The sequence below is a fragment of the Podarcis bocagei genome (genome assembly GCF_964188305.1).
Source record: "Podarcis bocagei genome assembly, chromosome: 6".
Classification (NCBI taxonomy): domain Eukaryota; kingdom Metazoa; phylum Chordata; class Lepidosauria; order Squamata; family Lacertidae; genus Podarcis; species Podarcis bocagei.
In genome coordinates this window covers 60,936,771-60,952,134 of record NC_138130.1, presented here as the reverse complement: position 1 = coordinate 60,952,134, position 15,364 = coordinate 60,936,771, and positions in this window count along the sequence as shown.

Below are 15,364 nucleotides of genomic sequence, written 5' to 3'. Positions count from 1 at the left end.
ACTTTCCACTCCACCGTCGTCCTGACCAGTTGACTTTCCTCTTTCCACTCCTTTTCTCCTTTGCATCCATGCCCAGTTTATCCAGAGTTTTGGAGTATCTGAATACATATTATTAAGTTTCCTGATCTCTAACAATCTTGAAGTCATGTGTTGATCCTTGGAGAGAAACAAGTTGAGCCAATTGTACTCTAGCAGTAATAAGACACCCTTCTAGTAGCTTATGGAGTGATGGGCCTAGCAAACATTTCATGAGACTGTTCTTAGAGGATTGATAAAGAAGCTTTCTAATTAAATAAAGGAGTTCAAGGTGCCTTAGTATCACATGAAGCCTGCTGTATAAACTGAGGAGCTCAGGCAGATTGGAAAGTGTATGTGAGTCCCTTTGGCAACTGTTTCTCAGACTCGCTCCTCTTCTTGTTTTCATTATCTGTGTACTGTAACTCAGTGAAACAAACTTTCTTTGGCCTACTTGTCAAACTTTAGGCTTTAGCCTCCTACGTATCATAGACCAGTCTCACTGTAAAATACTATGAACAGTGATGGCGCTCTATAAATGACATATAATTATTATAATCATCAACAGCATATTCCCCCATTCAGTAATTTCCAAATCAGACTAACATAATGCTGCTTAGCAATTATTGTTTCATCTGATTTCTGAAAGTTCAGCTAATCAATTCCCTGTTGGCTTAACAATGCTACTTATTAAATCCTAATAATTTTAATAGTGTCATTATATCCATGACCTCTTCACATTTTATTTTATTTTTCTAGGCAGTTATTTTAATAATTATTCTACCAATTACATGTGTTGTGTTCCAATGTCATTCAGAAAAGCCTAAAACTCTATCGGCAGAGACGTTCTGAGTTCACCTAGAAAAAAGTTTGTCTTTGTATCTCATTACATGTTCTTCTCTTCTCCCTGGAGAGTCCTGGTTTTGGAGCAGGCTGCTGCAAGTAAATCACTGCAGTGGGAAAGCTCATTTTAAGTGTTTGCTTTTATTTTATTTTTATTGTACATGTATGAGTTCAAAGGATATAATAGGAAGGAAGGGATGGAAGAATGGTATGCCTAAACTAGGGCATCACCTTTCACCACCAGGACAAAGCACACATTTCTGGTATGATCATATGTCAGCCTCTATATTTCAAGGGATAATAGTGATCCACCAGAACTACCACTCAGTTAAGAAGAATGTCATCAGAGGTTGGCAGTGTTGGGTACTAGCCATTACGGCTAGTAGTAATGTGAGCAGTTGATTTCTCTCTCTCTCTAGCTCTTTGTCTGTCTTTTATTTTTATTAAATTAGTTATAAACCATTATTAATAAAGCTCCAAAGTGACCAAATTCATATAATTCTGAGTTTCTGAAAATATTGTATCTGCTGATTTTTCAAAGTAGTACACCTCTTTGTTTAAAAAGCATAAAGAGTCTGCCTTAAGCTTTGCATTTATTGATATTAGTATGTTTTGATCATTAAGGTGAGATACAGCTAGAACTCTGGGAGGAAGAGAAGAGGGATGCAGGCTCCATGACATTCATGTTAGAACTGTAAGTTAGTGTAGCATTCTGTAGGCCTCTATTGAGTTTGAGAATGCTTTCAACAAAAGAAGTTGAACTTTCTACATCACCCTGGTCTTTAGCCTCTTCTGATTTAGCATTTAAAATCACAGTCCTAAACTGCAAACACCTACTGCAATTGATGGCCATCTGTTTAATCTAGATATGCAGATTGCAACAGCATAAAATTAACAGATGGAGAGTGCAATAACCCAAATAGGATCACTGTATTTTCAGAGTGACCATAAAAATTTAAATTTTACTGATCCATTCACATTTTCTGCCATTTAGTGTCATCTAGCCCATGCTGATAGGCCATCAGCAATGGGATCTTCCTCTGGGGTTTCACTCAGATAAAAGCAGATGATTATTTCTTACTCTCTTGGCCATACTAAATGGAGAGTTAACTGCTCAGTTAAAGATTGCTACAGCAGAAAAATTATTTTAAAAGCAGTTACTTCCAGCTAGATCATTATTTAATGTACACTCAGAGGAGACACAGCACTTTGGAATAGACACAATTTGGAAAGGTAAGGCAAATAATTTAATTTTCAAATTTTTATTTTAAAAATATTTTACAAAATATAATCCCATAGGTGATAAAGGATTGGTGCAAAAGGAAATACAGTGGTTGGGTTTTTTATTTTTTTAAAAAAGGCTATTCCAAATACTTTCTTTGAAAATATATCAAACATCCACTCAATCATCCAAAATAGAAATCTGCTATGGCAGTGAGATGAGAAATATTATTTGAATACCAAAAAGCATTAGCAGCAAAATTGATTTCAAAAACTGATTATTTTATTTTAGCTGAAGATATACAAAATTACTGTAAGAATTTCCAAAAGGGTAAGAAACTGTGCTCTGTTCATTTCGTATGGTGAGCAAAAAGAACTTTCTGCCCAAAATGCATCTTAGCATTCCTGTCTGCATCATGCCAGTAATAATTTGATCCCCTTTGTTTCCATTTGCTGATCTCTTCTTCCCTTTATCTGCAATCACAAACACTATTTGTGCCAACCTAAGTACAAACATAAGTATGAAACTTATGCCTGATCAATATTTCTTAAATAAAGCAACACCCAAAGACTGCATGCATAAACTGTCCACTTGCTCTTTGTTGAAAGAACATTTCCACAAGTGTCATTCATTGGGGGACATGGAAGTTATAGGTTGGAATCCAACATTGTGCAAGTGGACTTGCAGTTGCCGAATAGGACTTCACTCTTACCTTCTCCTGTGTTCCCCAAATCTGCTCTATAGGATCCCCCAACAATCTAGAGCAGATTTAGGGGCAGGGCACAAGAGAGGGAGAGGAAGTTCCATTGCACAAGAAGTCCATTCAGCTTATGTGCAGACACCATTAGATACAACCCATTGTGTTTCCATTATTTTTATATCACAAATTTCCCCTCTGAATAACATAACATTGAGAAAAGGCTGCTTACCCACAGCATTGAACCAGTGTTATTCAATTGAAACAATGATATTTTCGCCAGTTGGTTATACTCAAATATCAGATCATGGGAATACCGTTAAATGTCTCCTAAATAGCTGCATTTACAAGACAATTAAATGTGTGGTGTCATCTGCAGGAAATGTGTAGAATCCAGATTAAATGGATACCATTATAGGGCATAAAGTTATCTCTATATTGATTTCATATAATTTAAAGCACTAGATAATTGCAGGCATGGGCTCCACATTGCCAATAATTGCTGAGTAATATAATTTAAAATGCTTGTAAAATCTAACAATCTACTGTTTTTAGTTTCAGTTCTAGCTATTAAAGTATTACTGAAAAATATACACTTTATTTTTATGGCGGCATACTCTAGAAAGGTAGATTTTATTACTGTTCAAATTGGCATGTCAATGTTTATTTAACAGAGTTTCATGACCGACAAGAGCGTCCTTGAACAATTAGCCCTTCAACTCAGGGAAGCTGTTATATTATTGTTCATATGTAGGCCATTTCCAAAATTCAGGGGACTTGTGCCTGTTCCATTTAACCTAGGTGAATGCCTGCAATAATTAAATCTTCCATTGTTACCTGAAATTTACCCCTTAAAAATTTAAAGGCTTGATTACTGCTATGCACTGCATATGGGGTTGGACTGGATGGCTGTCTAGAAGTTTGAACTGTTACAGAATTTATCAGTTCCCTCTCTGACCACAACTGATTACTGGAACTTATCACTACCGTATGTCAGCTACATTTATAGATTGTGACCTAATAGTAGTGATATACCAAAATTATATTATTATTTTATTATATTATATTATATTATATTATATTATATTATATTATATTATATTATTATAATATTATTATTATTATTATATACTGCTAAGCAGTAATAAATATGATTTAATTGTGGATAAGGGGCCTGAACTGTTTTCCATTCATTAGACATGGGTGGGGGAGGCAGGAGGAGTTCTGTCTCTCAGCAGTGCCCTCCTGGGTGTTCTGTACAGCAGCAGTATCACATGAGGGTTAAGCATACAATACACGGGAGTGCCTTTGAAAAAGAGCCAGAAACATCAGTTGCTTGAAAACTGGCAGCAAGATTATTAATGGAAAATTGTAGGTATCAGCTGTTTCATCAGCTACACTGGCTTCCAGTCCATTTCTGGACCCAATTCAAAGGATGGCTTAACAGCCATAAAAGCTGAGAACTGGGTTAATTGATAGATTGCCTACTTCCATTTATACCTGTTCAAATCATTAAAACCTCAATATTCTTAAGAGTGTTCTGGGTTCCAGCTCACAGAGACAGCTGTCCCACTGCAGATGTGCAGATACTCCCAAGGCAGCTTTGGGGTGGGGCCAACAGAGGGATAGAATAGGGAAAATGTGCACATCCTTAGTCTCCTGCCTCACATACTCAGCACTATGTGTCCTGAGGTAGATGGACAAATGCAGCTTCCTATGACCTACATTTCTACAATGTAATGTGGTTTAGTCTAGAAATGTTAGCTGGTATGAAATGCTACAGCCAGTTTGTTTACTGATCTGCTACACATATGTGGTTCATGCTACATTGGTTGCCAGTGGGGCCCCATGCTGGTTGGGTATTTTCTTCCAAATGTTCCTCCCTGTTTGACGCCTTGCCCATTGGTTTTGAGAAGGATGGTTACTAGGAGCAGAAACTTTTTGGTAGTGGCACCTCCCCCATGGAACTGCCTTCTAAGTGAAGATCCATAACACCCTGACATTTTAGACCTTTAGGTATTTGACTAAAACTTGGCTGTTTTAAGGAGGCATTTCAATGAATGTTTTTAGTCTGATATATCTTCCCTTATATGGATTTAGCTTTCAGATTTCTTACATTTGTTGTTTGATTATGCGGTTTTTTATCAATTTATTTTTATTTCATTTCAGTTCATACTGTTGACATGTTGTTAAGCTGCTCGTGAACTGCTTTGAGTCCACCTGGTGGATAAAGGATGATGTAAGTGAAAATGATGATGATGATGATGATGATAGCAAACACAGGTGCATAATAATTATGTTAGATGCTGCTACTAGCTGCATAACAATATTTCTGCATATCTCTAGTTTTAAAAGACAGATTTTACAATTTGCAATCAATGAAAAAAAGGTCCCATTCCTTTACACTTTACCATCATCCCGATCAAATAGACATGAATCCTGCTTAAATGAAAGTTGGCATTCAGACCTAATGAACAGTGCAGTTCAAGTACTGCTGGGACTTAGTTTGGATGGCAAGCTCTTTATTGAATGTTATGTATCTTAAGCGCTTGAGGTGCTCCTGCTGTGAAAGCTTATCACAATTTATCCTTACCATGTTACTGAGATGCACATTTAGATACAATAAATTTACCATGCCATTTTCATTAGCATCTACAGCTTTTTAAAAATTATTATTAGACTACATAGACACACTGTTGTCTGTGTGCGCCATGTAACTTACAGCCCCAAAATAGCATGCCCCATTTTGTATGGCTCCTGGATTCAATGGTGTGAAACCCAGACATAGTTAAGATGACAGACCTACTGTCACACTGACAGTGCAAAGAAATACAGACAGATGGATAACAGATAGAAGGATACTAAGTACCCTACAATTTATTGAAGCAAATAGGAGAGAGTTGAGTGGCAAATTACCTACACTGTTCACAAACCAGCAGGCAGCCCGGCTTGCCAGCTATCCAAATTGTTTCTGGGCAATTTGGCACATTTCTACTTTGTTGTGCTATTTCTTATGGAATGACTTTGAGTTTTGATCATTCCCTGTTGTGCAAGATCTGTCCAAACAGAAGCAGAACTTTAGGGAAACTTATCCTCAGGAACAGAGAATATAAAAGCCATTGTCTAATAAGAAGTGTGAAGAAGAAGGTGAAATAATTTTAATAGAATAAATTAGTTCTGTTATAGGATGAAGAGGACGCACAGTTCTTTCTCTCTAGCCAAAATAAAAAGGATCTGGTAGATATATCAAAACTAAACATAAGTTGAAAATCTTTTAGCAAACTGAAACACATCTCACGGAAGGACTGAATTAGTTAAATAATCATTTGAAAATTGCCAGAATAAATACAATACTAAAAAGACTGATTCACTATAATGTATCAATTTTATTCTCTACACTTCCCAATGCTTGCATGTTACATGTCTAAATTATATTCAGAAAATTATTGCAACACAGAATATATGGGATATATATTTGATACAAAATCTTGCAGTAGTAAGGAATGTTGTTGGCCAGAATGAAAGCAAAGCCAACAGTAATGTATAGGAATGGAGAGGGGGAAAGTCTGGAAGAAAACAAATGCTACATTTGTTTATTTATATTTTAAAACCATGAGTCACTTCTCTCTTAACAATGCTCAAAGCAACACTGTATACAGTGCCACAACTATCCATCACATTATTTAGTTACATGTATGGCATTGGTTTTATTGGCTTGGATCTGAAGGTATCTTGTGTGGGTGGAAAAGACTTTTGCTTGTGCAAAGCAGCCCTGATGAATTCTTCTGATTTTGCCATCAGTTGCAGCACCCCCTACATGCTAAATCTCATGCTGTCCAGGGGATTCCTCCAGCGGCAGGTGGGCGGAGAAGGCACTGGATGCTATTGAGAGGGACGAGCCTGGAAAGCACCAGTGCACTGTTCTCTGCCTTCGACTGATTTTTCTTTGCTTCCTTCCCAATTTATCTGAAATAGATTTTGTTTCTTGTTTATTTTATGTATAGGCTTCAATTGAATTATTTTTGCTATCTACATTTATTTTATGCCTTGTTTTTAAATTGTTTTAATGTGAGGTTTTTTTTTAAAAAAGAACGTTTACAAATAAAGTTTTAAAAATCAAATCACGACCTTAAAAAACACTAAGAACAAGGGGTTGGGGGAAATAGAAAATGCAACACAGTACAATGTTAAATGTTTACTTCTGAAACTTGAAAAAGAAGTTTTCTTATATTCTTTACAGGTTTGTTGTGGTAATAAAAGTGTCTCCAATTATCCAGCATTCCTTGAAGTGGAATAAAAATGTCATAAAAAAAGAAAATAATGGCCCTGACTATAGTGGCCTATTTCTCTTGGGTTGTATAATTGGTTTCCAAATAAAGCCGGTTCATGTATATATCACTATTTGTGTTTAAAACCTGGAACCCAAATAGCAGATGGTATTCTGGACTTTCAATTGGCACTGGCTCTCTTTGGCATGCTTAAATTTGACAACAGCACACAAATTGGTATATTGAGCCAATCCATCATTGGCTGTAGCTCTTGTACTGCTTGAGCAGGCCCATCAAGTGTGCTGATCCTAACTCAGTACTGAATCTATGGCATATGACTCCACTTGGAATACGGTGTTCAGTTCCGGTTGCTGGGCTTAAAAAATGATATCACAGAGCTCAAAAGGCTTCAGAAAAGGGCAACCAAAATTATCAAAGGGCTGGACAACTCAGCTATGAGTAAAGGTTGAGTCATTTTAGACTGTTAGGGTTATAGAAAAGGGTATGGGGGAGGCATGATAGAGGTGTATAAAATTGTACAAGGTGCAAAGAAAGTGCGTAAAGTAGTCTTTGTTTTGTCTGTCATTATACTAGAACTTGAAGCCATCCAATGAAGCTGAACGTTCATGATTCAGGACAGATGAAAGGAGCTACTTAATCACACATTGGCCAATTTAAACTATGGAATTCGCTACCACAAGATAAAGTGATAACTTAGACGGCTTTAAAATGAGCTTATCCAAATTAACGATGACTATCAATGGCTACTAGCCTCCAGTATCAGAGTCAGTGTGCCTTTGAAAACCAGTTGCTGTTATGGTTCCGGACTTCGCACAGGCGTCTAGTTGGCCACTGTGAAAACAGGATCCTGAATTAGACAGACCTTTGATCTAATCTACCAGATTTCTTCTTTTGGATGCAGTGGTAGGATTCTAGAATGACCTAGAAATGCCTACTAAAAGGCCGCAGAACAAATTCCTGCATCCTGAATGCCTACCACATCTATCTAGTAAAAGAATATGGTGTGGTTTTTAAGGAAATTTGGCTATAATTTGTCTATAGAATCAGAATGATTTTATAATAGTTCCTTGCTGTGAATGTTGGCATTTACAATCAGCCCATAATCTCAAAATTAGATTTCATCATTTCTTTGCAATGTGGCAAATAATTCCATAAGAGACACCTCCTGTACCTACAGCCATACGGCACTTAAGAGAGCATGCTGTGGCTGCCAGTTCAGGTGACTGGGGAAGGGAGAGAAAAGACAACTAGAGGGAACAATTTTTAAAGTCCATGGATATTAGGAATTTAGGAACAACCTTGAAATGTCAAAAGGGGGCATTTTAATATGAGGAAAGCAAAGCTGTCAGTTTAATTCCACTGCAGGCTATAAATACAACCTTCAGATTGAAACTGAAAAAAATATTATTTGCCTTTTGTTTTGTTTTATGTTTTTTAGATCCATAAGCCTGTTCTACCCTTTCCCCACTTGGAACTGGAGATCTTTAAGTTTTAAAAAAGGATCTGCAGGGAACAAAATCACATTTCCATACAGTGGTACCTTGGGTTACAAACACTTCAGGTTACAGACTCCGCTAACCCGGAAGTAGTACCTCGGGTTGAGAACTTTACCTCAGGATGAGAACAGAAGTCGTGCGGCAGTGGCATGGCGGCAGCAGGAGGCCCCATTAGCTAAAGTGGTACCTCAGGTTAAGAACAGTTTCAGGTTAAGAATAGACCTCCAGAACGAATTAAGTTCTTAAACCGAGGTACCACTGTATATATTTGAATGTTTTCCCACACAAAATATGCATTTATAAGGCTGCAATCCACCTTCCCAATACATTTGGACTGTGGAATGCAGATTTGCATTCTGCCAGGTTACCTGACTTCACAACAACCACAGTCAATGGAGTGGCAGCATCAGTGCACACTTGTCCTACCCACAGTGGAGCCCAGCAGAAAGCACTGAAACAAGGTGTCTCAACGGCAGGGTGGAGGTAGAACTCAACCGGCCAATAATCCTCTGGATCCTATGCCAGTCTCACAGTATCATTAATTCATTCCCCTCTGGTTATCTTAGTGATAATCACAAAGGGTGATAATTACAAAGGGTAATGCAGACTTTCAGGTAACTTGGTCCTGAGTTGCGCTGGGCTTTGTATGTTAACAGCAAGACCTTGATCATGCTAATAGGCAGTCAGTGTAGTTCCTTCAGCACAGGTATAATGAATGTATGGTCAGCTGCCTCACTTTCTGCACCAGCTGCAGCTTCTGGACCAGTCTCAAGTAAGTCCCAGACAGAGGTCATTACAATAATCCAGACATACAGTTACCAATGCTTAACTACACCTGTCCAGGAAAGGACCTGGTTGGTAAACCAACTGAAGTAGTTTTACAAGTAATCTTAGATACATTTTTCACTGCATTGCTCTGTGCTTATATTTGAGGGGGGTTGTAATGATTAGATTTATATTAGATTTTGTAATTATTACATTAATAATTTTTGAAGTTTATTTCCCAACTACTTTTTAGATGTTTTCTGTTCTTCTATAATATTAATTTGAAAGAGAAATTAGTAAAGATTAGGCAGCTGCATTTAGAAAAGGTTAAAAGCTGTATCTGACTTTTATTAGCATTCTCATTCAGTCTGGCTAGCTTTTAATCTTTGCGACCTTCTGACTTAATGGATGGAAAAAGAAAAACTTGCCCTGTTCATAAGACTTGAAACCTCTCATCTTTTGAAAGTGGAAATATGAAAAGCCAGTGATATCATTTACTGCAAAGAATGATAAAACTGCATAATTCTGCTTTCACATTTCTAGTAACTTAGATCATTTTGGGGAACGCTAGTAAGAAATATAGTGACTCTTAAACACTGAACAATGTTTTAACATGACTACATAAAATTGCTAAAATTGCACCAGACGTGTATCAAAATTGATGTTAATTTTTGGGGGGGTGAACACTATAGAAGGGCAGTAAAAACAACCTTTGAAAAATATGTTACACAAATCTGAGCTTTGACTCAGGGCATGGAAAGAAAGATAAGGAGTCCTGAATAGGTTAAAGGCTGTTGCTTAGCTATTAAAAGCTTCCATATATGACATATGCTTTTTGGTCAGTCTCTGGGTTATTAAATTTTATACTGGAAACTGTAAGTTTGGATTAGTCAGTCACTGACCAAGAAGAAATAGCATTTCTTAGTGCATTTACATTGCTTATTCAAATTTTAATGGTTTCAATAACTTGCTGCACCCTAGATGATTTTGATAAGATACATAATATGCCATTATAGCAGAAACATCTGTATATATTTCTAGGTCTATAGGTCTATATAAATTGAAGCCTATAAAAAATGCACAACCATGGTCCACACCATTCACTTAACATACAATAAATGAATTACCTTACATGAAAAGCAATAAAACAATTTTTCAAAATTAAAAAGCTACAGACACGTATTGTGTACTACACCCCAGCAATATATGGGCCGCAGCTTAGTAGCAGAACCCATGTTTTGCATACAAATGGTCACTGCTTGCATCCCTAGAATTTCTATGTAGGCTTTAGAAGGCCCCTGACTGACACCTTAGGTAAGGGGCAGGAAACCTACAGCTCCTCCACCCCAATGCCGCTGGACTACAACACCCATTATCCCAGCCCATTGACAATGCTCTCTGGGACTTATGGGAGTTGGAAACCAACAACATCTGGAGGGCTCTGGATCCCCACCCCTGTCCTATTGGGCACTAGCAGTCATTGAAAATGTGTAGACAATGGCACAGTAGATGGATCAATCTAAGGCAGCTTCCCATCTTCCTACGAGCTTTTTTTTGCACAATTATGGATGAATTGCATTGAATGCTTACCATATTCCAACAGTTATACTACTCCTATCCCACAGCACAGGATATATTTGGCTCAGATTGACCAAGTGGAAGCTTTTTACAGTCTGAAATAGCCACCTGCAGGCAGAGACAGAGCTAGCTGCCACCCAGAGTGGCGCAGTGCACATACTGTACACCCGGGGGCGGGGCCAGTAGCGGAGCATATGAGCATATGCCCACACTGCTCAGGGCAGGCGCATGCCCCAGGGGCACCGATCCTGCTTCCTGCCTCTCCCCTTCCCACTCGCCTGCCTCCTTCCCGTCCTCTCCCCTGCGTGCCTGCCTCCTCCAGCCAGGAGCATGGGGCAACCGCTCACTGCCTGCCCGTGACTCTCGTGTCTACCGCCAGCCATCAGGGGAAGGGGGGAGCTGCTGTGCCGCACTCCCGGCTGGAGGAGGCAGGCAGGCAGGGGAGGGACGGAAAGGAGGCAGGCAAGCGGGAAGGGGTGAGGAAGGAATCGGCAAAACGGCACGAGTCCGAGTCATGGATGGGCAGAGCACCAAATGTCACCCCTGCTCAGGAATGACACCTGGAGCAGTGCCCCCCTGCACCCACCTTCCTCCCCCAGTGGGCAGAGCTAATGGCCCGCGGGGGCAGGGCAAGCATCCCGTGGGGGTGGGGCGAACATCCCAGGGGGACGCCCGTAGTGAGCATCCCAGGGGGGCGGGGCAGCGATGTCCCCCTCCAGATGACGCCTGGGGTGGGCTGCACCCACCACACCCCATTTCCTCCACCAGTGCCTGCAGGAAAATGTAACTTCTTTCATCCTTTGTTGTTGTTGTAATTTGTTGTTGCTGTTATTCATATTATTAGTTTCTGTCTCCCCCCACAAAAGTGACTAAAAGTGACAGAAACAAACATTGAAAACAAGTATAAAAAGACCAAAAAACTTAAAATGCTCACCAATAACATGAATAAAAGGGCAGATCCAACTGAACCCACCCTACTAAAACGCTGACCAGAAGAAGAGAGCACATTGGTTGGTGCCTGTGATGTTTCTATGTGTTTTAAACCTTTTTCTCTAAACCGTAAGCACAGTGTAGCCTCGTGTGAGTTCTACTTCACAATCTGTCTTTGAGTGCAAGCTTGCCCCTAAAAATAATTTGCATTGGCAGTTTGAAAGGGAGCAACTACTTCCCTGCCCCTTGCAAATTGTAGGCAGGCAGTGTCTGAAATGCAATTGGCCCATAGCAAGGAGCAAACGATTTAAGTTCTCCAACCCTATACTAGGGTAGCTAAATGTTTTGGACCCATGCTGTTTTTGAGAAGAAGAAAAAGTGCTTACACTAAAAGGCAATCTACAAAGTAAACATCAGAGGAACATTGGCCCTATATTGCCTTCATACATTACCCTATTTCTATGCATAGGTATTCTGGACTGTACATGGAACAAAACAGCAGCCAATGTCATCTGGATAATTTTGCAGTCACTATGTCTCACTAGGAGGCAAGGCCTTTCCTATTTTCATGTGGCCCATGCTTGTTTTAATACAGTGGTGCCCCGCAAGACGAAATTAATTCGTTCCGCAATTTTTGTCGTCTAGCGAATTTTTCGTCTTGCGAATCACGAAATCCCATAGGAATGCATTGAAAATCAATTAATGCGTTCCTATGGTCAAAAAAAGTCGAAACAAAGCCAAATTTGGTACGACAACAGTTTATTAACTGCTCTTTAAAGTCACACATACTGTAAAGAGCAGTTCAAAAATTGAAGGGAAAATAAATTAACTTTATAAACAAAACATGTCTTTGTTTTTAGACAAAGGAAACAAAGCCGCGAGACGTTTTCGTCTTGCGAAGCAAGCCCATAGGGAAATTTCGTCTTGCGAGGCAAATCGAAAATGGAAAAACCTTTCGTCTAGCGAGTTTTTTGTCTTGCGAGGCATTCATCTTGCGAGGTACCACTGTATTAAGAATAAGAATAATTTTTATTTATACGCTGCCCTCCCCGGCCAAAACTGGGCTCAGAGAGGCTAACATCAAATGTATAACACATTAACATAAAATCAGGCAATCAATTAAAATACATCCTAAAATCAGATCAGGATCAGAATAAAATCCAATCAGATGGCAACCCGCAGATTAGGGTTGGGGAACATAAATGCTCACCAGGCCCAACTGTTTGTGCTGAACTTATATGAGCCTGTGAGAAAAATTGGGAAAGCACTTTCATGCAAGTTCTTATGAAAGGGGAGGAGGAGTCAGAATAAACCTCGACCAAAGGCCTGACGGAACAGCTCCGTCTTGCGGGCCCCGTGGAAAAATGTCAAATCCCGCAGGGCCCTGGTCTCTTGTGACAGAGCGTTCCACCAGGCCAGGACCACGGCCGAAAAGGCCTTGGTCCTGGTTGATGCCAGTCTAATCTCCTTGAGGCTCGAGACCTCTAAGATGTTATTATTTGCGGACCGTACGGTCCTCCATGGGGCATACCAGGAGAGGCGGTCCCATAGGTATGAGGGCCCTTTTATAAAGAGAAAGTCAGCGACCACCTCTCTTGCCTTTTATTGTAATTTTGTAGTATTGATAACTCAGTGTAAAATTCAATAAACAACAACAAAAAACCCAGTAAAGAATAGAGCTGACATGTAAGACAACTAGAGAATACAAGAATCACTTTCTTTGTAAAGCAATCTCATTCAATCATTAGAGGTAGTTTTGGGGTGGCTCAGCATTTCTGCATGAAGTAGACACCAAGCATCTTGTCACTTTTTAATCCACTTAAATTTGGTGTATAATTGGCTAAAGCATGTCAATAATCTCATTGGCCAAAGCACAGTAGAGTCCCCAAACCAACCAACCAACCCTGACTTGGTAGCTAATTGCTGTACAGACGTTTAGTGTGCCATGTGATGGCTTAGGGGATTAGTAGGAAACTACAGAGTTTTTCACCAGCAGGCAGACAGTCTGAATGATGCCAAATTAGTAACAATTGAGTGTTGTTTACCTTCTGGTGACTGTTCAGTAGACTATGCAGAATGAGTTGCTTTTCTCTGATGGGACCACATAAAAGTACCCTTGGTGATAATCTGAGCAGAAGGACAATGAAGACTTAAACCCTTTCTCAGTTTTAGAAGTGGTCCCTAGCTGCATTCCCTCTGGACTTTTGAAAACAAGTGTGCTCAAATGGGATTTTTATCCTGATATCAAGGCATAAGGCACAGTTGAGAGTCCAGTTCTCCAGCTTCTAATGTAACTGATATTTAAATGTGATCACATTGTATTTTTCAAATGCTTCTTAAAATCAACAGATTAACTCCAAGTAACCCAAACTTTAATCTGACTATATACTTCACCACCCCACCCATTTAAAGCAATAATACCTCTTTCTAAAAAATGGAACTATTTTTCATTAGTGTATTGAATTTCTTCCCCTTCCCTCCTTCGGCCTCAAATTGTCCTTTATTAAAATCAACAAGAAGTTTGCTGTTGACTCCAATGAAACAAGATTGCTGCCATGGAGATTCTGGCAAGTGATGCCATATCTATCCCATTTACAAGATAGTTCATATATCTGCATCAGCACAATCAGGCACCTTCATCTGTCCCAGCTGCAACAAAATACGTCTCTCCCATAATGATCTCTGGAGCCACAGAAGCGCTGTAACTCTCCAATGGTTTGAATTCATTCCTAAAGGTGCACTTTTCCATTGTCTACCAAGGCATACACATGCCAACCAACTATATAACTGGTTGAATTGTAAGTTGTTGTCAGCTCCTTCAAGTGATCACCTACTAAATACCATTTCCAGTTGTACATGAGACTATTCAGGAGAAACTGGACTCTTCTCAGGAAGAGCAAACCTTAAGGCTTTATTTAGATTTCTTATTTTAAAAATCTAAGTAGATGCAATGCTAAAATTGTCAAAAGCAATTTCATGAAGCAAAAGCTACTTTGCCATTTTTCTTATAGTACTTTTTGGGATGTGGGTGTATCCACAATGATGAAAAATGTCTGTGATCACTGACCATTTAAAGTATTCAGATCCTGACTGAGCATATCAGATAGAGTAATACCTCCGCGAACATCCGACTTGTCTAGCATCCATTCCAGCGAACGTCCGTGCCAAACCCAGAAGTACCAGAACAGGTTACTTCCAGGTTTACTGCTCGCGCATGCGTGGAAGTGCTAAATCACGCTTCACTCGTGTGCATAGGCGGCACTTTGCCCTGCGTCCTTTTCACCTAGTGGCTGGGGGCCCAGAACGAATCCCGGTCACAAAACAAGGTACGACTGTACTTTCAAGCGTTTCTTATAAACCACGAGTTCTAGAAGCACACTGTTTAATAATAAAAACTTCCATTCCAGACGTCAGAGATAACTATGTTATTTGGTGGCATACAAATTTCGCAAATAAATTGATAGATAATGGGTCACAAATTCCAAAGTTCAAGGTTGGGCAACTCCTACTTGAGGGAAGTTGGATTTAA